Below are 15,832 nucleotides of genomic sequence, written 5' to 3'. Positions count from 1 at the left end.
GCCATGCTGTGGTAGGCATCCCACATATAAAGTAGAGGAGGATGGGCACGGATGTTAGCTCAGGGCCAGTCTTCCTCAGCAAAAAAAGAGGAGAAATTGCAGCAGATGTTAGCTCAGGGCTTATCTTCCTCAAAAAAAAAAAACAAAAAACTATCAAATACATATGAAAGTGCTGAAAAGAATGAAGTGCTGTTAAAAGTTGGTCAGTGTGATGACTAAGGCATAAGGTGATAAGTGCTGGACTCAGATGATTGTATTTTAGAGAATATTTGAATAATGGTGGAGGATTGTTTCGAGGTTGGTGAGATTAAAGACAAGGAGACCAATCATGATGTTGTTTAAGTACAGTCATGCCCACATGACGATGTTTTGGTCAGTGAGTGACCGCATATACGACAGTAGTCCCATAAGGTTAGCACCATATGTCCTAGATGTGTAGTAGTCTGTACCATCTAGATTTGTATAAGTACACTGTGATGTTGACACAATGATGAAACCAGCTAATGACACATTTCTCAGAACGACACATGACTGTAGTCCAAGTCAGTGGTTAACGGAAAAAGGAAAGGATGTATTTGAGACAAGTCTTAGTGACCAAGTATGTGTTGGAAGGAAAAGGGAAAGATAGAAGTTGTATTCATTTGCTGTGGCTGTTGTAATAAATTATCACAAAATGGAAGGCTTAAAACAACATTTTTCTCACAGTTCTGGAGGCCGATTCAAAATCAGTATCACTGGATTGAAATCAAGGTGTTGGCGTGCACCCACTCACTTGGGAGGCTCTGGGGGAGAATTCATTTCTTGCCTCTTTCAGTTTCTGGTGGCTGCAGGCTTTCTGTGGCTGTGGCCACATCACTCCAGTGTCTGCCCCTGTCTTCACATCACCCTCTTTGATGTGTGTGTCAAATCTCCTCCTACCTTTCTGATAAGGATGCTGATCATTATATTTAGGGCTCACCTGGACAGTCCAGGCTACTCTCCCTGTCCCAGGATATTTAACATAATTGCACTTGCAAAGTCTTTGCCATAAAAATAACATTTGCAAATTTCAGGGATTAGGACATGGACATATTTTGGGGAAGGGACCTTTTTTAGTCTACCACGAAAGTCAAAGGTGACTTCCAGGTTTTTTGCTTTTTGGAATGCTGGTATCATTGGCCAGAGAATTTCAAGAGGAAGAGTCATTTGTGAGAAATGATGATGAATTCAGTTGGATCTGTTGAAGTACCTATGGCACATCTGTATGTGGATACTCATTTTGTGTATTAGAAAACCTTGAATCAAGTGGCTTAAACGCTAAGGATGTTTATTATTTCACACAAAAAACAACAAATCCTGGGGTAAGGCAGCTTCAGAGTTGGTTATTCAGCAATTCAATGACATTATCAAGGACCTAAATTTACAATTTTTTGCTCTGCCTCCTTAGGCCAGCTCTCCTTAGGGTTCCAAGATGGCCCCCCACAATTCTAGGCCTTAAATCCAGAGATGAAAATACCTAGCTGACCTGTTTTGTGTGGGTTTCTTTTTTAAATCAGCAAAGAGACCTAACCTAACCCCTGAACCTCCCTAACAGACTCTATTCCTCCTGGCCAGATAAACATTTTAAACATTTTCTTGACTATCTTTCACCTATTGTATTTACATTGCAAATTTGTGGAGATGGGTTCCCCCCCCCACCGCTGCCCCCCCGCCAACAGACACACATACAAACACACACTCTGGACACTCCTTGTTTATGATATCTTAAGTGACAAGTGGATTTTACTACTCTGTGATGTGCAAATTTGAAGATAGGAATCATCTTCCTCTTAACTTGGGTTAGAAGTTTCAACAGCAGCCCCATTCACCTTGCTTGGCATTAAGATCTCGTTTACAAATTCCTAGCCATCTCTTGATTTAGCACTAAGAATTAAGGCAGTGGTTAGTATGGTGTGGGCGCTCTCCTGGGGATCCCAGAACCTTTCAAAAGGTCTACAAGGTCAAAACATTTTCCTAACAGTATTGTAATATTATTTGTTATTTTCATTCTTATTCTCACGATGTACAGTGGAGTTTTCCAGAGGCTACTTGAAATGTGATAGCACAACAGACTAAATGCAGATGCAGATATGAGAATTTAGCTGATCTAATAAACCAGACTTTAAGAGAGAGCAAAAATCAGTGCCGCTCTTGCTTTTTCTTTTTTGGTTTGAGAAAATGTAGTTTTTTGAAAAACATGTGTTAACATATAATGGGCTTATTATTTTTAAATGAATCAGTAATTAATCTTTTACATTTCTAAGTTTTATAATATGGTAAATGTTAGTAGATATAGTTCACGTAAACAAAAGCTCTTTGGAATTCTCAGTAAATTTTAAGTGTAAAGGGGTCCTAAGACTTTATAAAGAGTTTGAAATCTTATCATCTAGTGTTGATGCTACTCTAACCACATACACCAAATTTTTCCCATTTCTCCAATAATTTTTCCTTGTCCCTTGTAAATTGTTATCAGTTATCATGTGGATATAGCTCTCATCTTTGTATGATGCAGGATTTGTTGAACTTCACAGTCATTCATAATGTTCAATAATTTATCCCATTCATGGGGGCGGCATGCTTTCTCTTTATTGGTATGTTTAGGTCTGCATTTTATTTGCGCCATAATCACATACCCCTGTTTATTAACTTTTTCAGGTTTTGTGCTTATTGACCATGCTGGACTTAAAAATATCCACAACTACAGCAAAACTAAGCAGAGAGCAAACTAATGAAGACTAGAGAGCAAAGACTTAAGGACCATTATTATCATCTCTTGGGAGTGGGCATAGGTAATACTTGCTCTGGAGAATGATTGTGACTTGTCAGTAAACATTCATAAGTAGGGGAGTATCTGTAATTTTCCTAAATTTGCCTGTGAAGCGGGAGTAGCTCCAGGAAGATTTCCAGGTTTTGTCAGGAGGTGGGGGATAAGAGTGGTGAATCAAAAATGAGTACTAGATTTTAGGCTCTGGGTGACAGGGCAATTGAAAGCATCCATCACTAACAGATTAGAAAATCTGCAGTGGCGTGTCAATTGAGGAGAAAGAATTTGAGTTTAGTTTCAGATGGTGAATTTGAAAGATGGCAGACACATTCAGATGGAATTGTGTAGCACTCTAGCTGGTCATTAGAGGCCCAGAATTGAAGTTCAGAAAGGGTAATGGGGTTAGAAATTTGAGGTTAATTCAGCCAGAGGTGATAGAGTCAGAGATCTATCAGTAAGTATACCTCATCTATTACTCAGTGCAGTGTCACGTTCTTGTATATACACTATTTGCTAGGCACTGGTTGCTTTCTATATATTCATTTACTCTCATCTAACCCTTACAACAGTAAACTTATTTAAGTTTATCCAGCAAGTTCAGTGATATAGCCATGATTAAGATGCAAGTCTGTCTGAACTACAAAGGCATTGCTCTTTCCAGTATATACACTGTCTCTGGGCAACATTAATGTATTTATTGATAACTGAATTAAGTATGTGAAATAAATAAAGCCTAATTGTAGATGAGGTGGAGAAATCTGTTACTGGGTTTGGGTAATATGAAAAAACCATAATTCTTTTAATTAATGCATACTACTGTGTCAAAAGACTCAATGTGTTTATCCTTATAGCAGTCTTCTGTAGTTCAAAGGGACAGGGATACTAAGAGTATCTGTGTCGTATCTAGAATTAAAAACCTTAATAGGAACTTAGGAGTTATGATGTGAGATATATGAAATCTTCTTCACTGGGAAGATTTCAGTTAGTAAGTTTCTAAGAAAATGCAAATTAATAGGTGGTTTAAAAAGACTTTTTCTTACTGAAGATTTTTATATTTATAGATTGAAAAGTTGTAACTGTAAACATGTATTTTTCTGGGACATTTGGATAATCAGAAAAGGCTAATGTTTGGTATTTTCACAGTCACTTATTTTCTCCAAATTGTTTTGCAGCAAATGCTGCAACTAAGACAGCTTTTAAAATTCTGGCCCAATAGAAGTTTCTTTTGTTTCAAACATCTTTTTGTTATAGAATTTGCCTTTCTGTCAGTTTGACAATTTAGAAAGGTATTTACTGTAACAAGCCTTACCTTCTTCAGGCTACCTCAGTCAGGTTTTAATTGTATAAAAGCAGTTTGTCACTTTCAGGATAGTAGATTGCTAGTTTGAACAGATTGACTATGAGTTCTATAAGTAAAAGTGGAAAATTTTGTTCTAATAAGAACAATTGTACCTATATGGAAACACAGTTATTCTTACACTATTATCAAATTAATAGAGAGAGTACTTGTAATTTAGGAGTACTGGCTCCAGGTCCTGTTTTTAACTGTGATTTTTGTACAAAGCAGTGGACTCCAAGAATCAAGTGATCTTCACTCCACTCCCATCTTCCGTTGAGTTACTGACTTGCTTAACCTTTCTGGGCTTTTTAGCACAATATCTATCACTTAATAATGTTTGTTGAAATAAACTACTTTTCTTAAAAATAATTTCCTAAATCCCTTTCAGCTTCAAAATTCAAATTCCTTTCTATTCTATTCAAAATTCATTCTGAGTTTTTTTTCCAGCTGAGGGGAAAAAGATGCCTCTTTTTAATCTGTTTCTCCATCCTTTATCTCTTTAACCTCTAAGGTAATGTTCAAGCCATGCATAGTAATATCTGTAGTACAAGAGAATGGACACCATCAGTCCCAGAGTCATACCTCACCCTCTAGCATTTGGGTCTCCTGGAGACACTTAATATAGTGTTGACTGTGTCAAAACACAATGTTTTTCCATAGTTGTCTGTCTCTACAAAGACAGGTAATTTCCAGAGTTACTGTCAGAAGTACTGTTCTTGACCAACTTTAGTCATGGTCCTCAAAGGAGCAGATCTTACCAGAGGTTTTGTAAGGAACAATTACTAATGTACACTACCATTAATAGTTGTGGCAGGGGCCAGCCTGGTGGCACAGTGGTTAAGTGCACACGTTCCTCTTCAGCGGCCTGGGGTTCGCCAGTTCTGATCCTGGGTGCGAACGTGGCACTGCTTGGCACACCTTGCTGTGGCAGGCATCCCACATATAAAGTAGAGGAAGATGGGCACAGATGTTAGCTCAGGGCCAGTCTTCCTCAGCAAAAAGAGGAGGGTTGCCAGCAGTTAACTCAGGGCTAATCTTCCTCAAAAAGTAAATAAATAATTTTAAAAAGAAAGTTGTGGCAATTATGAATTATTGAAGTGTTTGTGATTATTACAGTTGCTTCACATTTTTTATATCCATGAATAAATTTTTAATGAGAAGGATGAGTAAGCAGAGTGTTAGTTGTATATCCATATTGCCTGTAAGGAAGAATGATACAATGAAAAATCTTGTAGTAACATAACATAAAATGTGATTCTATAAATTTTAACTACTTATTTGCGTGCCTTTTTAATATTATCTGTGAAGTAGAGAATCAGAAAAAAAAGTCAAAATTCCTTCTTTTCAAATAAAGTTTAATTTTTAAAGGTGAGATTTAACATATTTATTTTCTTTACATAAAAGCAAAAATTTTTTGATACATTTAAATGGATGAGCTTATTTTCTTTCACACCTTTTAAAATCCTTTTGGGAATATTATGCCAAAATAAAGTCTGTGATGCTCTTTACTTTGTTTCCTGTACTTTTGAGTGTTGTCAAAATCTGACCATGCCTATGAAAAAGTTTTGGAAATAAGTAATGGTGCTGTTTGCACAGCAATGTAAATGTAGTTAATGCCACTAAACTGTACGCTTAGAAATGGTTCGAATGGCAACTTTTATGTTATCTATATTTTATGCAATTTTTTTTAAATCTGGCCTTGCCTGTGGAGGTGTATCACACATGTGAACGTCATCTGTCATGTGTCATGGCTAAATAAATTACTTAAAATACTGATAATAATTGCTAAGTTGGAAAAGAGAAATGTGGACAATTTAAAGTAGTGACCACCCTCACTCAAGATGATACTATGAAATACCAGAATTTTATGATTGTAATAACTTCCATCAAATGACTTAGGAATTAGAAGGATGTGGAACTACATGACTTCCAAGATTCCTCTCTACCTGGAGATTCTTTGAATTTGTGAATAAACCTTGCTTTTGTTGGTTAAATAGGGGATTTAAAACCTGTGGAAACAACCCAAATGCCTATCAATAGATGAATAAACAAAATGTGCTATTTACATACAATGGAATATTTTGCAGCCTTTAAAAAGGAGGGAAATTCTGATACATGCTACAACATGGCTGAACCTTGAAGTCTTTATGCTGAGTAAGAGAAGCCAGTCACAAAAGGACAAATATTGGATGATTCCACTTCTTTGAGGTGAATTTACTACCTAGAGAGTAAAATTCATAGAGACATAAGTAAGAGGGTAGTTACCAGGGGCTTGGGGTTGGAGGAGATGAGGAGTTATTGTTTAATGAATACTGAGTTTCAGTGTGGGATGATGAAAAAGTTCTAGAGATGCAGAGTGATGACAGTTAAACAACAGTGTGAACGTACTTAATGCCTCTGAACTGTCCACTTAAAATGGTAAATTTTATGTTGTATATATTTTGCCACAATTAAAAAAGACCTCAGTTAACTGCTGTTAATTATTTAATTAACTTAGATGATATAGGCATTTTAGTTAATAGAATTTTGGAGAGCTTTTTTTAATAAAGTGATGTAGGCACATTACCAATACAGTAAGACTGCTTTTTGCTATACTACTTGACATGTGGCTAATGCAACTGAGGAACTGAATTTTTAGTTTTATTTAACTTTAATTAATTTAAATTGAAATAACCACATGTGGCTAGTAACTACTTCATTGAACAGTATAGTTCTATGTTTTCTTCATTTTTTTTTACTTTGAACCTACCTATATCATTATATTTCAAGTGAGATTCTTATGGATGTATGTAGTTGGCTCATTTTTTTAACATTCACTCTACCAATCTATATTTTTTAATTGGTTTTATTTGGACTATTTACATTTCAATGAAATTATTGGTATGTTGAGACTTAAGTCTGACATTTTTATTTGTTCCCTCTGTTCTTTTTTTCTGTTTTGTTTTTCCTCCCTTCCTCTGTGTTACTTGTACCTTTCTGAGAATTCCGTTTTGATTTATCCATAGTATTTTCTGAGACTTCCATTTTGATTTATCCATAGTGTTTTGAAGGTCTCTCTTTGTATAGATTATTTTGAATTTGCTCTAGTTATGACATTATACATAAATAACACAGTCTACTGATGTCAACATCTTGCTAGTTTGAGTGCAGTATAGGAGGCTTACCTTCCTTTAAAGTCCCTTTACCCTCCCATTTATAATATACGTCTTAAATATTTCCTCTACTTAGTTTGAAAAGTACATCAAACAGTCTTTACAATTTTTCCTTCAATTATATCAAATATAATTTAGGAAAGTCAGAGAAGGAAAAACTATTGCCTATACTTTTATTTTTTCCATTGTTCTTTCTTCCATTTCAAGAATTATATCCATAGCCATTTCTTTTTGGGTGGATCTGCTGACAACAGATTCTCTAGTTTTCATTCATCTGAGGATGTTTTAATTTCCCCTCTATTTCTGAAGGATATTTTTGCTGGATATAGAACTCTTGTTGATACTTCTCTTCTTTGAGTGCTTAAAGAGTGTTGTGCCACTTCCTTCTGGCCTCATGGTTTCTGATGAGAAATTTGAGTTGTTTGAATTGATTTCGTCCTTGTAAGTGAGGAGTCATTCCTCTCTTGCTGCTTTCAAAATTCTTCCTGTCTTTAGTGTCCAAAAGTTTGATTATGGTGTGTCTGGGCATTAATTTCTTTAGATTTATCCTGCTCAGGTTTGCTGAGCTTCTCAAATCTCTACATTTAGGGTTTTTGCTAAATTTGGGAAGATTTCAACCATTTTTTTTTAAACATTTTTTTTTTTAAAGATTTTGTTTTTTTCCTTTTTCTCCCCAAAGCCCCCCAGTACATAGTTGTATATTCTTTGTTGTGGGTCCTTCTAGTTGTGGCATGTGGGATGCTGCCTCAGCGTGGTTTGATGAGCAGTGCCATGTCCGCGCCCAGGATTCAAACCAACGAAACACTGGGCCGCCTGCAGCCGAGCCCGCGAACTTAACCACTGGGCCACGGGGCCAGCCCCATTAACCATTATTTTTTTGGATACTTTTTAAGCCCCACCCTCTCTCCCTCTCCCTTCAGGACTCTGAGGATATGAATGTTAGATCTTTTTTTTATAGTTCCTTAGGCCCCTGAGGCTCTCTCTATCTTTTTTCAGTCTATTTTCTCTCTGTTGTTCAAATTGAGTAATTTCTGATCTTTTATCATCAAGTGTGCTGATTCTTTCCCCTATCCTTTCCATTCTCCTGTTGAACTTGTCTCTTGAGTTGTTTTTTTTTCATGATTTTATTGAGATCATATTGGTTTATAACATTGTATAATTTCAGGTGTATATTATTATATATCAGTTTCTTTATAGATTGTTTAGTGCTCACCTCTTTTGCCCAGCCTGTATCTCCTTTCCCTCTGATAGCCACTAACCTGTTCTCTTGGTCCATGTGTTTGTCTTCCACATGTGAGTGAAATCATACAATGTTTGTCTTTGTCTAGCTTATTTCACTTAACATAATGCCCTTAAGGTCCATCCATGTTGTTTCAAATTGCACAATTTTGTCTTTTTTATGGCTGAGTAGTATTCCATTTGTCTGTGGTGTGTGTGTGTGTGTGTGTGTGTGTATGTATGTATGTATATACCACATCTTTATCCCTTCGTCCGTTAATGGGCTCTTAGGTTGCTTAGGGCTTCCATGTCTTGGCTATGGTGAATAATACTGCAGTGAACATAGGGGTGCATAAATCTCTTTGAATTGTTGATTTCATGTTCTTTGGATAAATACCCAGTAGTGGGATAGCTGGGTCATATAGTATTTGTATTTTTAATTTTTTGAGAAACCTCCATACTGTTTTCCATAGTGGCTGTACCAGTTTGCATTACCTCCAGCAGTGTATGAAGGTTCTCTTTTCTCCACATCCTCTCCAACATTTGCTGTTTTTTCTCTTGTTAAATATAGCCATTCTGATGGGTGTAATATCTCATTGTAGTTTTGATTTACATTTCCCTAATAATTAATGACATTGAACATCTTTTCATGTGTCTGTTGGTCATCTGTATATCTTTTTTGGAAAAATGTCTGTTCATATCCTTTGCCCATTTTTTTATTGGGTTTTTTTGTTGTTGAGTTGTAAAAGTTCTTTATATATTTTGGAAATTAACCCATTGTCATATATGTGATTTGCAAATATTTTCTCCCAGTTTGTGATCTGTCTTTTCGTTTTGTTAATGATTTCCTTTGCCTTGCAAAAGCTCTTTAGTCTGATGTAGTCCCATTTGCTTAATTTTTCTTTTGTTTCCCTTGCCTGAGTAGGCATGGTATTCAAAAAGATGCTGCTAAGACTGATGTCAAAGAGTGTACTGTCTATATTTTCGTCTAGGAATTTTATGGTTTCAGGTCTTACATTCAAGTCTTTAATCCATTTTGAGTTAATTTTTGTGTATGATGGGGGATAATGGTCTGCTTTCATTCTTTTGCATGTGGCTGTCCAATTTTGCCAACACTGTTTATTGAAGAAACTCCTTTCTCCTTGTATGTTCTAGGCTTCTTTGTTGAAGATTAGCTGTCAGTAGACGTGTAGTGTTATTTCTGGGCTTTCAGTTTCTTCCATTGATCTCTGTGTCTGTTTTTGTGCCAGTGCCAGGCTGTTTTTATTAGTATAGTTTGTAGTATATTTTGAAATCAGAGTTTGTGATACCTCCAGCTTTGTTCTTGGCTATTCAGAGTCTTTTGTTGTTCCATATAAAGTTTAGGATTCTTTGTTCTATTTCTGTGAAGAATGTCATTGGAATTCTGATTGGGATTGCACTGAATTTGTAGATTGCTTTAGGTAATATGGACATTGTTCTTCCATTCCCTGAGCATGGAATATCTTTTACATTTCTTTATTTCTTCTTCAATTTCTTTCAATAATGTCTTCTAATTTTCAGTGTGTAGGTCTTTCACTTCCTTGGTTAAATTTATTCATAGATATTTTATTCTTTTTGTTGTGATTGTAAATGGGATTGTATTCTTGACTTCTCTTTCTGCTACTTCATTATTAGTGTATAGAAATGCAGCTGATTTTTGCAAGTTGATTTTGTACCCTGCAACTTTGCTATAGTTGTTGATTATTTCTCATAGTTTTCCGATGGAGTCTAGAGTTTTCCTTATATATGGAAGCATGTCGTCCACAAACAGCACAAGTTTCACTTCTTCCTTTCCAGTTTGGATCCCTTTTATTTCTTTTTCTTGCCTAATTGCTCTAACCAAAACCTCCAGTACTATGTTGAATAGGAGTGGCGAGAGTGGGCACCTTTGTCCTATTCCGGTTCTCAGGGATGGCTTTCAGTTTTTCCTCATTGAGTATGTTGGCAGTGGGTTTGTCATATATGGCCTTTATTATGTTGAGGTACTTTCCTTCTTTACCCATTTTGTTGAGAGTTTTTATTATAAATGGATGTTGGATCTTGTCAGATGCTTTCCATGCATTTATTGAGATGGCCGTGTGATTTTTTATTCCTCATTTTGTTAATATAGTGGATCACATTGATTGCTTTGTGGATGTTGAACCACCCAAGTTTAACCACCCTGGTTTAAATCCCACTTGATCATGGTCAATGGACCTTTAAAGGTATTGCTATATTCTACTTGTCAATATTTTGTTGAGGATTTTTGGATCTAAGTTCATCAGTGATATTGGCGTGTTGTGATATTTGTGTTGTCTTTGTCTGGTTTTGCTATCAGGGTAATGTTGGCCTCACAGAATGAATAGAATAGGAAACGGTCCATCTTCTTCAGTTTTTCAGAATAGTTTAAGAAGGATAGGTATTAAATCATCTTTGAATGTTTGGTAGAATTCTCCAGAGTAGCCACCTAGTCCTGGACTTTTGTTTTGGGGAAGTTTTTGATTACTGTTTCCTTGTCTTTACTTGTGATTGATCTATTCGGATTCTCTATTTCTTCTCGATTCAGTTTTGGGAGGTTATATGAATCTAAGAATTTATCCATTTTCTTCTAGGTTGTCTCATTTGTTGGCATATAGTTTTTCGTAGTATTCTCATAATCCTTTGTATTTATGTGTTATTTGTTGTAATTTCTCCTCTTTCATTTTTAATTTTATTTATTTGAGCCTTCTCTCTTTTTTTCTTAGTGAGTCTGGCTAAGAGTTTGTCAATTTTGTCTGTCTTCTCAAAGAACCAGCTCTTAGTTTCATTAATCCTTTCTGTTTTTTTCCCTCTCTATTTCATTTATTTCTACTCTAATTTTTGTTATTTTTCTCCTGCTGACTTTGGGCTTTGTTTGTTCTTTTTCTAATTCTCTTAGGTATAGTTTAAGATTACTTATTTGAGATTTTTCTTGTTTGTTGAAGTAGGCCTGTATTCCTATAAATTTCCCTTTTAGTACTGCTTTTGCTATACTCACTAATTTGTGCATCCATTACCACAATCAATTTTAGAACATTTTCATTACCCCAAAAAACCCTGAACCCCTTAGCTGTCACCCCCAAATTTCCCCCATCCCCCAACCCTAGGCAGCCACTAATCTACTTTCTGTCTGTGTAGATTTCCGTATTCTGGACATTTCGTATAAATGGAATCATACAATATGTGGTCCTTTGTAACTGAGTTTTTCACTTAGCATAATGTTTTCAAATTTCATCCATGTCATAGCGTGTATCAATATTTCATTTCTTTTTCATTGCCAAGTAATACTCCATTTTAAGGGTATACCACATTTTATTTGTCCAGTCATCAGTTATGGACATTTGGGTTGTTTCCACTTTTTGAGTATTAGGAATAATGTTGCTGTACTGTACATGTTTCTATGTGGACATGTTTTCAAATCTCTTGGGCATATACCTGTAGGTAGAGTAGCTGGATCATATGGTAACTCTTTGTATAACTTTTTGAGGAACTTCCAAGACTGTTTTCCAAATGGCTGTACCATTTTATATTCCTGCCAGCAGTGTGTGAAGTTTTCTGTTTCTCTGTATCCTCACCAACACTTGTCATTTTCTCCCTTTTTTGATTCTAGCCATCCTAGTGGGCATGAAGTATCTTATTGCAGATATTGTATTTTGTCTTTTTTACTGAGACTGGGGCTTTTATCCCCAGCTCCTCGCTTGGCCTTCTCTGACACAGACTAACGGGGCAGGAGTGCCTCATTATGACTGGGGGAAGGTGGATTTCTCAGCTCCTCATTTGGCCTTTGTTGGGGGTGGGGCCACAGTTTTTTCTGTGGTCTTTAGCTGAGTGGAGCGATTACTGTCTTAAACATTTTCTTTCTTACTAGGCTGCCCCTTGCCTGGTCCTTTGGCTATGAAGAGCAGGCTTTTCATGGGACATATTTTTTTGTTTGCACCCCCAGCATTGTTTGGTTTGCCAGCTTCTATATCACCTAGTCCTGGATATAGCAGGCAATTAGAAAACTCAGGGAACTCACTACTGTCATTGTTTGTGTCTCAAAGTCTCTAGCTAGTCTACTTTGTTTCCACCTTTCAAAGTTTTCTTAAGTTTATTTTATATATAATGTACACAGTGCTTAACTGTACTACTGTAAGAATAGGGAGAAGTGCGTCTGTTTCACCTTGGCCCAGAATCAAAAGTTGAGTCTCTTGCCCATTTTTTCATTGGTTCGTTTGTTTTCTTACCATTGAGTTGTAAGAATTCTTTATATATTCTGGATACAAGTTTTTGACAGATGTGTAGTTTGCAAATAATTCTCCCAGGCTATAGCTTGTCTTTTGTTCCCTTAATGTAGTGTTTTTCACGCAGCAAGATTTTTGATTTTGATAAAGTGCAATTTCTCATTTTTTTCTTTTGGTTGTACATTTGGTTTAACATCTAAGAACTTTTTGCCTAACACTTGATCATTAAGATTTTCTCCTATCTTATAAATTTCTTAAAGGTTTAGCTTTACATTTAGATTTATGACCCATTTTGAGTTAATTTTGGGGTAAGGTGTGAGGTTTCAGACAAGGTTCATTTATTAATTTTTTGTGTATGGATATTCACTTGTTGCAACATTTATTGAAATGACTATCTTTTCTCCATTGAACTGCTTTTTCACCATTATCAAAAATCAGCCATATTTGCATGGATATATTTTTGGACTCTGTTCTGTTCCGTTGATCTCTAGGTCTGTCCTTTAGCAAATACCACTCTGTCTGGATTACTAACTTTATAGCAAGTCTTTAACTTAGTGTGATTGCTCTAACTTTATTTTTCTTTTTCGAAATTGTTTTGTCTGTTCCAGTTTCTTTGCCTTTCTACATAAATTTTAGAATCAGTTCGTCTCTATCTACAAAAAAGAAAAATTCTGCTGTAATTGTAATGATAAAGCTGTGGATCAGTTTGAGGAGAACTGACATCTTTACTGTGTTGAGTCTTCCAATCCACTAACATAATATGTCTCTCCATTTAGGTAGGTTTTCCTTGATTTCTTTTATCTGTGTTTTATACTTTTCAGCATGTAGATCCTATACATGTTTTGTTAGATTTATATTTAAGTATTTCAGGTTTTTTCTGGAGCTACTGTAATGGTGTTGAGGTTTTTTTAAATTTAGGTTTCCTGTTTTTCATTACTATTATATAAAAATACAATTGACTTCTTTACGCTGACCTTATATCCTGTCGCTTATTAGTTGTGGGAGGGTTTTTTGTTTTTTTTTTTAAGATTCCTTGGGTAAGATAATCATGTCTGAATAGAAATAGTTTTATTCTTTTTCCTTTCATATATGTGTGTGTGTGTCTGTGTGTATGTGTATACTTTTTGTTTCTTTTCCTGGCCTTTTTCCTGATCTTAGGGGGAAAGCATCTAGTCTTTAACCAGTAAGTATGCTAGCTTTTTTCTAGTTGCCCTTTATCAGGTTGAAGAAGTTCCCTTCTGTTCCTAGTTTCCTAAGAGTTTATCATGAAGGGATATTGAGTTTTTTCAAATGCTTTTTCTGCATCAATTGAAATCATCATGTGATATTTCTTCTTTAGACTATGACTATGGTGGATTAAATTGATTTTTTAAAGTATTGACCAGCCTTTTAATACCAGGATAAACCCCACTTGATGGTGATATTATTCTTTTTCTTTTCTTTTTTCTTTTTCTTTTTCTTTTTTTTTTTTTTTTTTGCATTGCTGCATTTGATTTGCTGATATTTTGTTGAGGATTTTTACATCTATGTTCACAAAAGATATTATTCTGTAGTTTTTTTTGTACAGACTTTGTCTTTGGTATCAGAGTGGTACTGGCTTCATAAAATGAGAAGTGTTCTCTCATTTTCTGAAGGAGATTGTATGATGGGTGTTAACGTCTTTAAATGTTTGATAGAATTCTCTGGTGAAACCATCTGGGCCTGAAGATTTCTTCTTTAAGAGGAGGATTTTAATTATGAATTCAATTTCTGTAACAGTTACAAGATTGTTCAGGTTAGCTGTTTCATTTTGGTTGAATTTTGTTTGTGTTTATCTCAGAAATTGGTGTATACAGTTGTTCATAGCATTCTCTTACTGTTCTTTTTTTTTTTTTTTTTGAGGAAGATTAGCCCTGAGCTAACTGCTCCCAATTCTCCTCTTTTTGCTGAGGAAGACTGGCCCTCAGCTAACATCCACGCCCATCTTCCTCTACTTTATACGTGGGACACCTACCACAGCATGGCTTTTGCCAACCGGTGCCATGTCTACACCCAGGATCTGAACCGGCAAACCCTGGGCCGCCGAGAAGTGGAACGTGTAAACTTAACCGCTGCGCCACCAGGCCAGCCCCCTCTTACTATCCTTTTTATATCTGTAGTGTGTTAAAGGAAAAATTCAACACTCATAAATTTTGAAAGATGTGCTTGGCTTTATTCAGTGATTCATGAATAGAGCAGCATCCAGTCTAGAGATAGAGTAGAGCTCCAAAAAGCAGTACAAAGCCAGAGGGTTTTATAGACCAAAGTGAGTAGGAACAAGGAAGTTATACTGGACATTTGCTGATTGATTAAAGCAGGGTTACTTTCCTTTTATGGAGCAAAGGGAGGTCTTGGAACTTAGTTAGGTAACTTGTGCTGAGCAGGCAAGCCCTGATTGGTTGACCTAGGCCTTCCTTTTCTGGGAGAGCTGAGCATAGAAACTTAGTTAAGTTCCAGTTTGCTGTGGTTAGCATAAGCGACTCCATCTTGGGCCTAGTCTGGATGCTTTAACAATTGATATCCTCTCTTTTGTTTCTAATATCAGTGATTTGTTTCTTCTTTTTCTTTGTCTTACTAGAGCTTTATCAATTTTATTGGTCTTTTTAAGGGACAAGCATTTGGTTTTGATGATTTTTCTTTTTATTTTCAATTGTATTGATTTCTGCTCTTTATTAATTCCTTGTACATGCTTTGGTTTTATTTTGTTCTTTCTAGCTTCTTATGTAGAAGCTCTGGATTACTGATTTGACACCTTACTCCTTTTCTGATATAAACTCTTAATGGTATAAATTTCCCTCTTAGGGGGTTCTGCACCCAATTCCAATGTGGGGGACATAGAGTGTCCCTATACCAATAAGCAGTGATCTGACACCAGCTGGGTGTCCTAGAATTCAACTCAATTCTAACACTATTTACCCAGAGATAGTGTCAGATCCGACCAGTTAAGGAATCAGTCCTATATGACTGCTGCCCTGCGCCACTCCGCTTCACACCCCAGTTATAAACACAGGTTATGACCTGTGCTTCTGACCAACCAGCTGTGCATTGGAGGTTCTAACAATCCCCTCCTTGAGTTTGATTA

The 15,832-nt window shown here is 36.0% G+C and overlaps 1 protein-coding gene across 13 annotated transcripts in view; it reads left to right on the top strand.

Annotated features, from left to right (window-relative positions):
* The window catches only part of ZBTB44 (zinc finger and BTB domain containing 44), a 76,235-nt gene that overhangs the window by 15,607 nt on the left and 44,796 nt on the right, over nucleotides 1-15,832 (top strand). For 3 of the 13 annotated variants that reach the window (XM_070623455.1, XM_070623454.1, XM_070623462.1), the window contains exon 2: nucleotides 2,674-2,807. The exons of 5 other annotated variants lie outside the window; for them this stretch is intronic. The gene's annotated coding sequence lies outside the window, so the exon portion shown is untranslated. Of the gene's footprint in view, nucleotides 1-2,673; nucleotides 2,808-6,208; nucleotides 6,330-13,340; nucleotides 13,509-15,832 lie in introns of those variants that run through there. 5 more of the 13 variants (XM_070623457.1, XM_070623464.1, XM_070623459.1 and 2 more) reach the window with 3 other exon arrangements.

Source organism: Equus przewalskii, chromosome 6 (assembly GCF_037783145.1).
Source record: "Equus przewalskii isolate Varuska chromosome 6, EquPr2, whole genome shotgun sequence".
Taxonomy (NCBI): Eukaryota; Metazoa; Chordata; class Mammalia; order Perissodactyla; family Equidae; genus Equus; species Equus przewalskii.
The sequence above is the reverse complement of the archived record's forward strand: the minus strand, read 5'-3'. Positions and strand labels throughout refer to the sequence as shown.